The sequence below is a fragment of the Lycorma delicatula genome, chromosome 4, assembly GCF_047948215.1.
Source record: "Lycorma delicatula isolate Av1 chromosome 4, ASM4794821v1, whole genome shotgun sequence".
Taxonomy (NCBI): Eukaryota; Metazoa; Arthropoda; class Insecta; order Hemiptera; family Fulgoridae; genus Lycorma; species Lycorma delicatula.
This window is the reverse complement of record NC_134458.1, coordinates 16,056,659-16,069,351: the sequence shown is the minus strand read 5'-3', so window position 1 is coordinate 16,069,351 and position 12,693 is coordinate 16,056,659. Positions and strand designations below refer to the sequence as shown.

At 36.5% G+C, this 12,693-nt stretch overlaps 1 protein-coding gene across 5 annotated transcripts in view; it reads left to right on the top strand.

Annotated features, from left to right (window-relative positions):
- Positions 1-7,960, top strand: part of LOC142323138 (uncharacterized) — a 140,501-nt gene extending 132,541 nt beyond the window's left edge. For 4 of the 5 annotated variants that reach the window (XM_075362400.1, XM_075362395.1, XM_075362397.1 and 1 more), the window contains one exon: positions 5,177-7,960. The gene's annotated coding sequence lies outside the window, so the exon portion shown is untranslated. The remainder of the gene's footprint in view (positions 1-5,176) is intronic. The other variant, XM_075362399.1, reaches the window with a different exon arrangement.
- Positions 7,961-12,693: the final 4,733 nt, after the last annotated feature.

The window sequence follows — 12,693 nt, the reverse complement described above, 5'->3', positions numbered from 1 at the left end:
ATACGAAAGATAAAGTCGATAGATGGGTGGAATATATTGAAGAGTTATACGTAGAAAATGGTGTTATAGAGGAAAAAGAGGAAGTAGAGGAGGATGAAATGGGAGAAACAATACTGAGATTGGAATTTAAGAGAGCATTAAAAGATTTAAATGGCAGAAAGGCTCCTGGAATAGACGGAATACCTGTAGAATTACTGCGCAGTGCAGGTGAGGAAGCGATTGATAGATTATACAAACTGGTGTGTAATATTTATAAAAAGGGAATTTCCGTCAGACTTCAAAAAAAGTGTAATAGTCATGATACCTACTATATCCACATTCACCCTATCCATTTCCCTTTTTAAATTTTCTAGCCTACCAACCTTTTTTAAGCTTCTAACATTCCACGCTCCGACTCGTAGAATGTTATTTTTTAATTTTCTGGTGACCCCTTCCTTAGTAGTCCCCACCCGGAGATCCGAACGGGGGGACTATTTTACCTCCGGAATATTTTACCAAGGAAGGCACCTCCATTATTGCTATGTGAAAATGCAGAGAGCCACATTTTCTTGGAAAAAAAGCAGCTGTAGTTTTCCATTGCTTTCAGCTGCGCAGTACTCAGAGGACTGAGTGATGTTGATACGGCCGTTTAAGTCATTGTGACTCCCGCCCCTAACAACTACTGAAAGAGCTGCTGCCCTCTTTCAGGAATCATTCCTTAGTCTGGCTCTCAACAGATACCTCTCCGATATGGTTGCACCTTCGGTCCAGCTACTCTGTATCCCTGAGTACTCAAGCCCCCTCACCAACGGCAAGGTCTCATGATTCATAGAGGAGGTTTTTTTTCATAATTAAATATTTAAATTCCATTTTCCCTAGAATAATATTAACAGAGATAATATTGAATCTGTATGAAATGAAACTATCATAAAGTAATGTTAAAAAAGATAAAGTTGTATACAAAACAATACCGCTAAATTGTTGTCTATGTCTAAAGTTGAATAAACAAAATAACTTGTACGTATATTTAATACGATTATATCAGGTAACATCTGCCTGTCCAGGTCAACGAACAATGTGAAATATAAACTGTGAGCCTGAGCGTATGTGCTCAGTACAGCTTTAACAAGCGAATCTTACCCAAATCTTGGAAGTTTACTTCATATACCTGCTATATTTATAGCCACAAACTTAACTATATTGCAAACCATTGAAATATTTAATCTGAATATTTCACTTATGCTAATTTTATCATTAATTCACTTTTAATGTACACTTTTATGTTTTAAATACACTCTTTATAAATAGATTATAAATACCGCTTAATCCGGTGGCTTGATTTGACCTTACGGAACTTGCGATGAATCTTGTTCTTCGATCCAACTATTTGACTGTCCAGTGTCTTGACCATGGGTAATCCTAGAACTTTTATGGTCTTCTGGGAAGGCCCAGAAGACCATAAAAGTATGGTAGAATCCGGCGACTTGACTATCCGGCCCGGAGGACCATAAAAAGTTTGTTAGATCCCTTGCGATATGGAGGACCATAAAACCTTTGTGATAGTAGGTTTTAGAGCGAGTATAAACTGTAGATGCATAGGTGATGAATTGAAACAATGTCTTGTTGTTTTGTTATTTATTATCTTGTCATCTTGACGTTTCGATACCATATAATTGAACCTCTAACATATAACATAACAAATATAATTAATATCTTATAAGTGTACTAATAAAATAAGCGTTCATCCAAACATTAGTATGCATGTCCATCCGGACTGAATGTACAACACGACCGCTCTGGATCACATTCTGGTGCCTAATGAATACAGGTCGCTACATCATAATCACCACTCCTTGTGGTATTATGACATAGGACATCGTATGACCATAGCTTGCCAGAGAGCCCCAGTGGGAAGTGTTAAAATAACATGACTATAAAATCTTTGTTCTGATTACAATTTATACTAGATAAAGCTAACCCATGATATTACAGTCACATTATTTTCCAAATCTGAAGTACAATCATGTTTTAAAATGAAAGTTTAAGTGCAGTTCTGTTTTTAATTATTGACAAACATAAAGTGTAATAGTTTATCTTTAAAATATTATACATTATTTTGATTAAGTAAAAGAATGAGTAATGAAATGGTAAAATAACTATCGTGCATTAACAACAACTTGGTAGTAGTATGGATGACAACATATAGTTCATAGAAACTCAAGAAGAGTTAAGTAAGATACTTAATAGCTTCACCCCCTTAATACCTGACAGTTCCAGTGCACATTTAACATTTTATAGTGTAGTATAATGTATTAGAATACATTGATCACCGAAGTTAAACAATACTGGATGCAATTTCCATTAATTTGAGTAATTATCTATGAGGATAGGGTGAAAAGTTCCAAGCCTGGATAAGAAAATTGCATTTTTCTGGGTACAGATTTTTTTATTTTATTTTGACCATTAAGGTTTGTACATTTAGCCCAGCGTTTTGCAAGAGTGCTTATTCCAGTTCAGTATGTTAATTTATTCAACTCCTTAAAATATCAATCTAAAGCAGCAATTACTTCATTATTGGTTGAAATTCTCTTTCCTCCAAGAAATATTTTTTTAGGTTAGGAAACAAGTGATGATCACTGGGAGCCAGATCACTCTCATCAACACCACAAATCGAAGTAAAAATTCCTCTGGGTTGCCCCGAAAGAGCTCGAGACAATCAGTTGAAATGTTTTATCGGTACAGTTTTTGGTTGGGCATGAGCAATCACAGCACCCATCTAGCACACAGCTTGTTCATGCCAAATATTGCATACGCATTCTGTTGACATACCTACAGACTCTGTTAACTCATTCACTGTCACTTGTTGATCTGCCAGAACGATTTTAATCACTTTTTCTATTATTTCTGGCTTAGTCACTTCAGAAGGGCGTCCAGTTCATGGTTTATCACTAGTGCTTGTTCGATCCATTTTAAACTCTGCAATCCACATTTAACTGTTATATTTGATAGAGAATAATCTCCCAATGTTATATCAAGTTCTTTAATTTCCTTTGCACTTAAGCATTTCAGAAAAAAGTATTTAATCATTGCAAAAATTTACAGTTTTCCATTTTCCAAAAACAACCTAATTCTCCACTTTGACAGACTGTAAATACTATGCTAAGTGATGTAGTGACTTGAAACTTATAGTAAACTAATGAAGAATGGAATCATGTGAAACCAGTGAGAAATTAAGCATACTAACGCTAACTCTGTGTGAGCCCTGGAACTTTTCACCTCACCCTCATACTATTAACATTTTTGGGCTATCTGGAAAGTAAGTTCTGCTTGATTATATAACTTGCACATCTTCATAGTTGCCACTTCCAACACACAATGTCTTCCTTTATTCATGATAACCCACAGATGCTTATTACAGTAAAGTTTGTATATATTTAATGTAGTTAGACAAGATTACATCTGTTTTCAAGCCGGTTAGTCAAATAACCCAGTAATTATGAAATCACGTATTTGTAATCCATGAATGTGTGGTATAGCAAAACTCATTTACATGTTTTTTTAAAAATATATAGTGAAAATGTGAGAGTTAGCAGATTAATAGATTGATGTGGATGTTTACTTAAGCACAAGAGAATGATGTTGAAACTGGTCAGTCATAATAGAAAATAATACTTTCAGGGGTAAAAAAATTTACATAAACTGACAGACAATTTATAGTATATATACTCTCTATAGAGTTTCCTGAAATTTCATGATCTGTTTTGCATTTCATGTATCATTTGAGTTATCAAGTATCAAAATTTGTGCGTATCATTTGCTCAGAATGTCCACAAAAGATAAACATTTTTTGTTCTGCAAATGCTTTGACATTTCCAACATATTACCAGGAAAAAAGAGATGAGACTTTTATGTCAAAATCATACCTAAATCAAAACAGTAGTTTTTACAATCAAAGCACACTACCTCACAATCAACAAAAATGTTCAGACAGGTGATGTCTAAAAGGAAGTTTACATATATAGTTTTCTAGGGCAAACTTTGAGTCTTTTGTTAATATTTTTGCCTTGTTATTTTGCAACTTGATAATGCTTTCATCACAGTGGTCATGTAAATAATTATCATAAGATTTTAAGGGGAGCAATTGGATCACTTAATCCTCTATCCCTGACTTTATGCCTAAAGTTTTAATGATGATGAACTACAAAATTGCTAATGATGCAATGAATGATTTTTATGAGAGTAGTATTCAAAAGATTGTGTGCACTTGAATAAGCACTTCAATTAGTTTGTAAATATTTAAAATTTACAGACTAATTTTATTGATATTTACAGATCATTTTTTTGAATTTGATAAAAAAATTTTTAAACATAATTGTCTTTATTTAAATAGTCTAGTGCAACTTTATTTCTGGATAGTCAATCCTTGTACTAACTTATAACAATACCAGTTTATGGTCCTTTGAATCATTTGAGAGGAAAAAACACACTAATAGTAATTTGCATGAAGAACAATCCACAATAGTGAAATGAAAGTGATTATTTAACTATTGAGTAAAGTATTTATTACACCCTATATATGAAATGTTATGCAGCACTGATAATGTTAATACTTCACTTCAATCAAACAGTGATCACATATTTAAAAAAACCACACTGCTAATGGCATTAGAAGTCATGATGCATAAAATACAAAAAAGTAATTATAGCAAAATGTGTGTATATATAGGTGATATACTGCAGTATATGATCTATCTATGCAGTATATACTAACTGGATAAACTTAAAAAATATAATTATTTGTATATAGATGATGTCAGTGCATATAACATGTTGACTGTAAGCCTAAATTCATTAAAAGTCTAAGGTATATTTTTACTACAGTTAAACAGCATTATAATCTGGCATTTTGTAAGTTTTCTTATCATTGTATAAAAGAATAATATCCAGAACAAAGATATCTCTACTAATTGTTGATTTATATATCCGTACCTTACTGGTAAGAATGTGTTCTTTAAAATAAGTGGTCACTTCTACATGTAGTATTACAACTTATAAATTTGATAATACACCATTTATATAGTCTGCTAGACAATACAATGCAGTGATCACAAGCCAGTGTACAATGTTAAAAAAAAAAAAAGGTAAATTCTTATGATTTCTAAATTTTATTTTAATTTTGTTTTATTTTGTTCCACAGGTATAATATACTGCACACTGATAATCAAATGAGGCATGAAAATATCCAGTGATACTAGTCTTGACAGTGCGGGTTTACATTGCCAAAATCAGTAATTTAATAATAATAGTTATTAGAAATGATCATCTATTTTATTGAAATTTGATATCACAGTTTAATTAAAATATAAATGACGGATACAAGAATATAATAAAATAATAAATAACAAAATATTGTACAGGACATGTCATTTAGAATCAAATTGACAGTAGTACTTTAATTTCTGCACTCTATGAAGGAAAATAATGTATAAGCATTATTTTTAGCAGTATACATGTTAATGGAAAAGTTGAATTTGAATGAATGCAGACCAAAAAAAAAGAGTTTTTACTATTGATTAAATATTTATGTTGTTTTAGTATAATAAAATTTATATAATTTGAGTTTAAGATACATCATTAGTATTAAGTTTTCTGGTCTAGAGGGAGTACTTCATGTCCTTAATTATATAATTGCAGCAGAAAAATATCTTTAGTGACTTGAAGAATATGCTGTGTGTATATATATATATATATATAAGTCTATCATTTTACTATTATACTAGCAGTACCAAGAAATAAATTTTATATGTGTGTGTGTGCATGTCTGTGCATGCATTTTATATGTAAGGTTTGTATAAATTTGATCACTGTATAAACTTCAACATTTAAAAGATGTCATTTAAGTAAATTTGCTGTAATGTCATACAGATGTATGTATTTCAAAGTCGACAGACCACAGTCCATACCATTGTATAGTCTGAATTCTTGTACTATTACAAGATTAATGTTACCATTTAATTGCTAAATTTAATTTCACTGCACCAGAAATCTGAAAGTTTCTATATACACAATTAATTTCTAAAAGATCTCATATATTTATATTTTTATGCATTTATAGTTCCATGCCACAAAAGAAAATTTAATTTATCTGATATCTCCTTTTATCCTGTTTCTGGACATATCAACTAATTAGAGCAAATTATAATCTTAGATTACCATATGAAAATTAGAAATGTAATTTCTTTCTCACATATTTTATATTTCACTAAGATTGTCATAACTGATTTGACTGTTATTATATTATATAATAATAATACTATATTTCTGATTTCCAGGGCTTTCCCAGCCAGATTATAAATGTCTGCATCTCCTGAATGACAGGCTCAAAAGAAATGGAAGTACTTTCACTCAAGAGCCTAATATTAAAAAATTATGTTATTTCACTATCTGAGAATTAATGATAAATTTAAAAGAGGATGTTACCCTGGAGTAAATCCATATTACTGTTGTGGCTCCAGGTCGGCCTATGTCTAGTAATGAAAGGTGAGACCCTTCTTGACCATCTAATGCCCAACAAGAATAGGCAGTATGAGAGAGGCTTTGTGAATAAGCATTTCTCCCAGATTTTATCATAAGTATTTCCACCTGTAATTAGTATACTATTGAACACTAAATTAGGCATTTTGGTTTTGGCCGCAGTTGCATTTATGGAACAAACAGGCTCTGGGCCTGTGCATAGAAAGACAATCCTTTCTTTGGTGAATTCTTTCTCCTCCACTCTCTACACCATAGTAATCAGCATCCAATATAGCTCTAATCTATTCTGGACTAAGAAAGCAACAACAGAGACCCATAACACTCCCATACTATTTCAGAGGAGTTAACCGAATACTTTAGATAATGATAGTCAGGACCACCTAAAAGTTTATAGAAAGATTTATTTAAAGAAAGCTGTACTTTTTAAAAATGTTATTTCAACAGCTTTGAAGAACTTTACTATCTATTGCTAACTAATTTAAATATTTAATATAATAATAAATAAAATTACCAATTACATTGTGGATTTTTTTAGATACGGTAATATTTTGTTTCTTAAGGTGTTTATGTTAAAAATATTGCAATGCTTATAAGTACTTGTTAAATTAATAGAACATCTAAACCTTGTAAGTGCTAGATCTCAATTGCCAGTATTTGTAGGCAGTAATTTGCCTGGTCCTGTCGGGTATAAAAAATTCAATTTAATTGCATACAAAGTAAATGTTTGTACATTTTACTGTATATACTGTGTACAGTTGTATTTAACTTTTAGCTGGAAAACTAAAAATTACCTGTCAGTGCATTAAGTTAAGTACTTAATACTAACAGAGTTTTATAAACACTGCTTTAGTCTTGTTCATACTATTTTATAAACTGTTATCCATACTCCAAAAAATTTGTGTATGTACATGGCAACTTTGTTGAAAAATAATAGTAAAAACTGATAATGAATTACCTCAAAAAAGGTCTGACTCATTTCATTATTGCACTTTATTTGAATGTTAGCAAATAATTTTTTTTTTTAACACAGATGTAATACTACAAATTACTGTATTATAGTAAAGATTGTGTGTAAGGATTGTTTCATTACTATGAATCACAACTCTTTTACTATATCAAACTGAATTTGCTTTGTGTGTAATTTTAAATGGTTAGTCCTGTATAGTGTTTTGTTTGTATCTGTGAAACATTCTACGTGATTTGTATGTTTTGCTTTTTTCTTATTTTCTTTATTATCATTTAATTGCTATAGATATTTATATAACTGTAAAGATGAATTTTTATTATTATTTATTATGTTGTTATTGTGTGTATCAATTAGTATTATAATTAATACCATTTAATTTAGTTAAGGTATTTTTATTGTCTTTTATTTTAAATATTGCTGCTGTACAATTTAATATCAGATAATTTTGTCATTAATATAATGCGTATTAAAAATGAAATAAATTTAAAAAAAATATTTGTCTGAAGTTTGTTTTTCCATGTTACAAAGAAAAAAATACTAATCTGACTGAAATCCATAACTACAACTTGGTAGCTCATTTCCTGAGGTGGACCACACCTCAAAGGTGTAAAATAATTTCCTCAGTTTTCCATTCTTTCAAATGCATTTGTTTAATTATAAAATATTGTCCCCCCTGGATTGAATTTTTGAATTTCTGTCCCACAATCAAATGAATTTGTGATACATAATCTAAATTGCATGTAAAGAAACAGCATATTCCTCTTAAACTTCATGTTTTAAAGATAGATGGTCCGTAGCATTCATATAGTCCTTGGCAAAACTATAAAATATCCTAATTAACAGAGGGGTTTACAATTCCCCTATAAATTGCTTGGTTCCTCTCTTCAGCCATTTCTTATTTTCCTTACAGATTTCTTCCTCTGTTGATAGGTACCATAAAACTGTTCTCTGTTGATAGCCACCACCAGTCCAGGCGCCGGCTAACAAAATTAAGCAGGCCACTGTCAAGGTGGTCCCTGTTGTGACGCCTGGTCCAGGGGCTTCATCTGCGATGATGGAACTGACCATGAAGAAGGTTCTGGACCCACGGAAGGAAAGGTTCCAGATTTCCTGGAACCTTTTTTGTTTTCAAAAACAAGGGACCATGGAGTCATCTTAGAGGTTGTTAACGAGCAGCAAGCGAAGCGGCTGCTGGAGGCCGCCATTCTTAGGAAGAACGGGCTGAAGGCTCAGTTGCTGGCCGAGCGGAGGCCGCAAATATTGGTCTATGATTTGCCAAGGGCAATGAGGGTAGAGGAGCCCGAAATCCAAAGGGCTATACACAGCCAAAATCCTGTGTTGGATATGGCTGTCGAGGGCTTCCTCAAGGGAACCAGGGTGGTCCGGCAGTTGGGGTGGAAAGAGGCCCCGAAGAGCCACTGGATAATTGGGACCTTGTCAAAGATCCGGCAGGTGTTGGTGGCCACTGGTCGGCTGTTCCTTGGGTGGACCTCTTGCAGGGTTTTCGACCATACAGAAGTACCCCAGTGCTTCAAATGTCAAGGCTATGGGCAACCTCTCTCTGCTGTAGAGCACAGTTGGAGATGTGTAGTCATTGCGCCCTTGCTGGGCACAGGGCAGTTAACTGCCCTAATAAGACCGCACCTGCAAAGTGCGCTCCCTGTGCCTTGGTGAAAAGCTTTGATGCCGGACACCGGATCGGGGGCAAACAATGTAGGTCGCATGATATAACCCGGGCGAAGATCGTAAACAATACGCCGTATGGCGACGCCTGAATTAGGGAAAGCTTTCGAGGACGATCGTCACCATGTCGAACGCTTGCGCCTGGGACAGTTAAACCTACATCATTCCCGGGCGGCCACCAATGAAGCCATGAGGATTCTTGAGGATTACGACCTCGAGGTTCTCTTGGTCCAGGAGCCGTACACGGTCGGGGATAGGGTGGTCGGCTTCCACGGGTTGATGTTATTCATTCTCGTGGGGAACGGCCGCTCCCTGCGATCGTGGTCGGCTCGGTCTCGTTGGGTGTCTTCTGGATGCCTCAGTTTTTGATGAGACAATTCACCGTCGTGCGAGTCATAAGGGTGCACTCGATGTGGTACTGTTGTCGGGATACTTCCAGCTGTTGGCTTGTTGGAAAAGTTGGGGCGGATTCTGGACGGTGCTGCGCACAAGAGCTAGGTCCGCTAGGAGAAGATACCACCGTCGCCCCCTAACGGGGATTATCGTTGATCACGTGTGCAATGCGGGTCCGCGGATCTACCGGCGCGCCCGTAATGAGTACGTTCATGCCATCAAGGAAACCAAACTCAAGTTTTGGCAAGACTCCATGCGTGAGTTGCAGCGCAATCCCTGGCAGCTCGCGAAGTCGTGTTACCGGTCAAAGCCATTGCACGTGCTGCACAGTGTTCGATGCGGGTTTGGTGGTCTTGACCACACTTTAACATCTGTGGCGACTTACCAGGCATTCCTGGATACGCTGTTTCCAGATGCTTTGGAGGGTGAAACAGAAGTCGGCGTTAGAGCGGGTGAGACACCATTCTCTGGTGTATGGGCTGTGGAACCCGTAGATATAGACCGTGCAGTCTCTCGAATGGCACTGAGAAAGGCACCGGGGATTGACCAACTTGACCTGGATATTTTCTATCATCTGCTGCCTGTCATAAGAGAGCTGCTTGGCAGACTGTTCTCAGAGTGCCTAAACTGGAGTTGCTTCCCAACTTGTTGGAAGGTGGCTTTGGTGAGAGTGCTCTTAAAATCAGGAAAGGATCCGAGTGAGGTCAGCAGTTATCGACACATCAACCTCTTGCCGGTAATCGGCAAGTTGCTTGAAAGGCTGATTGTGGAACGGCTCTGGGAAAGCATAGATATGAACTCATTTCTAATTCAAGGCCAGTATGGCTTCATGAAATGGGTTGGCACTGAGGATTGCATCTTAAATGCTCTTGCCGAGGTGGAAAGCGCCGACTGTAAATATGTTTTGGCAATTTTTATTGACATAGAGGCAGCATTTCCTTCCTTGTGTTGAAGTTCTGTCCTCTATGAGTTGGAATGTCGCAATGTTCCTGTAGCCCTGCAGGCCATAATGCGTGACTACTTGTCAGATCGCACGGCTCTGTTTAAGGATGCGCATCTAGTTGTGGAAAAATCCGTCAACAGGGGAAGCTCGCAGGGCTCCGTTCTCGGTCCCTTGCTGTAGAACCTGGTATTCAACAGATTTTTGGGACTGACATTCCTAGAAGGGGTCACGGCCCCCAGGCTTCTCCTGTTAGGAGCAACTAACAGGTCTCTCCTGTTAGTTCATGATAATTCACGACCGCAACCAGAAGACCGAGCTCAGGCGGCTTTGTCAACCGCAGAGGGCTGGATGGACACTCAAAATTTAAGGATTTCTGTGCCCAAGACGTAGTTTATGCTTCTCAAGGGTGCAGATAAATTATCATACAGTTGTAACCCCTGTATTAAGTATTAAGGCTGTGTAATCAGTCAAATTCGAGTTCATAAGTTCCTAGGTGTTTTGTTTGATGAGAAGTTTAGCAAGCAGTGGCGGACGCAATCTCTGTGATGCACAAACTTAGGACGGTTGCTCAGGACTATGGGTTGTCTAGCCGTCAAATGTACATGATGTATCGAGGTGTCTTCGAAAGTATGACCTCTTACGCGGCGTCCGTTTGGGTGCATAGGTTGGAAAGAAATCGAGCACTTATTCAAAATTTAAGGAGTGCCCAGCGCAGAGCCTTAATTGTATGCACTGGTGTTTTTAAAGCAACCTCCCATGAGGCTACTACTGTATTGGGAAAGGTTCTCCCAATCGATTTAGTCGTGAAAGTTCAGGCGGCCATGTGGAAATTACGAAGAGGCAGAGAGGCTGAGATATTTGGAATGCGGTTTCGAGCAAAGCCTGTACCGAAGCGGAACGTTGATCTCAATGCACCGGTTCTAAATTTTGAACAGTTGCCCATCCCCCGCCTTCGGAGGAGGCTTTACAGCCTCGCAATAGAAGCATGGATCTGGTGGGATGGTATGCCTTTCCATCGTTTTTAAGGGCAACAGGAGCCCAAGTGCTCTCCAACCATGTAAATTTAAAGCAATATTTGTTTCGGTTCCACCTGGCAGCTGATGAGCTGTGTGTCTGCAGGTAGGTCCAATCAAACGAACACATGATATTTGATTGTCCAGCTCTTTGATGGGGGCCAGGACCCAGGGGCCACCCTGGAACTTAAAGGTCAAGGGGAAAATTGGCCACTCACAAGTGGCAAGAACCGCATTGTCGGACCATGTGGGAGTTCCTTGATGCGGTTGCTTTGTTCAACCGATATCAGTTGTTTACCTAAAGGAAAAGACTCTTACTGCACTGCTGTAGGAAGCAAACTGAGAGATATGGCTGGCTACTAGCCAGATTAAGGCTCCAAGTGCTTTAATGATGGACAGGTATTTGCTGGCATTCAGCAGCCTAGGCGTGGCAGCGAATTGCTGTCTTTGACAAAATAAATCTAATTATTGATAGTCATATATGTTTTAGTAGTTGACGGGTTGCGCCTACCCATTTTAGTGATATATGACAGGTGGGTGGTGGGACACGCAAGCGAGTGGTATATAATATCACGCTTATTCCACTCATGCTTTTAGGTTAGCTCTAGGAGCTAGTTAGGACACTGATCACTAAACTATTTCGAGGCTCAGTAGCCATTTGTGGCACAGACATTTGGTCTTATGCTTTAGGGCGACCGAATGGGGTGGTGACGGAAGAAATGCCAAGCAAACCAAATCACTTACTATCATTATTAGGTTTTATGGATCGACTTATTTTAATAGACTCAGTTAAATACAGTTGATTCTACAAATTGAGTCATTGTGTCAGTACTTTGTTGAGTAACATTTCGTCCCAATGAATTTTAAGTTGTCATAGTAATTGATTAAACTGTTTATAGGAAAATAGAATAGAACCAATGAGTCCTAAAGGATTAAATACAGCTGCTATGATGGACAGAATATTTCTTTTAGTATTAATGTTAAAATCATTAGTGAGTAATTTGGAAAAGTAGTGTGTCTGTAGAATTATTCCATAGAATTCCTAAAGTTCGTAAATTCTGTTCTTGATTTGAAGGAATGGAAGATTGGTGATCAGCAGAAGAAGTGAAATGATTATTTGAAAACCATTTATGGAGTGGAAAACCATAATGTTGTAATAATTTAGAAATATCAATTTTTAG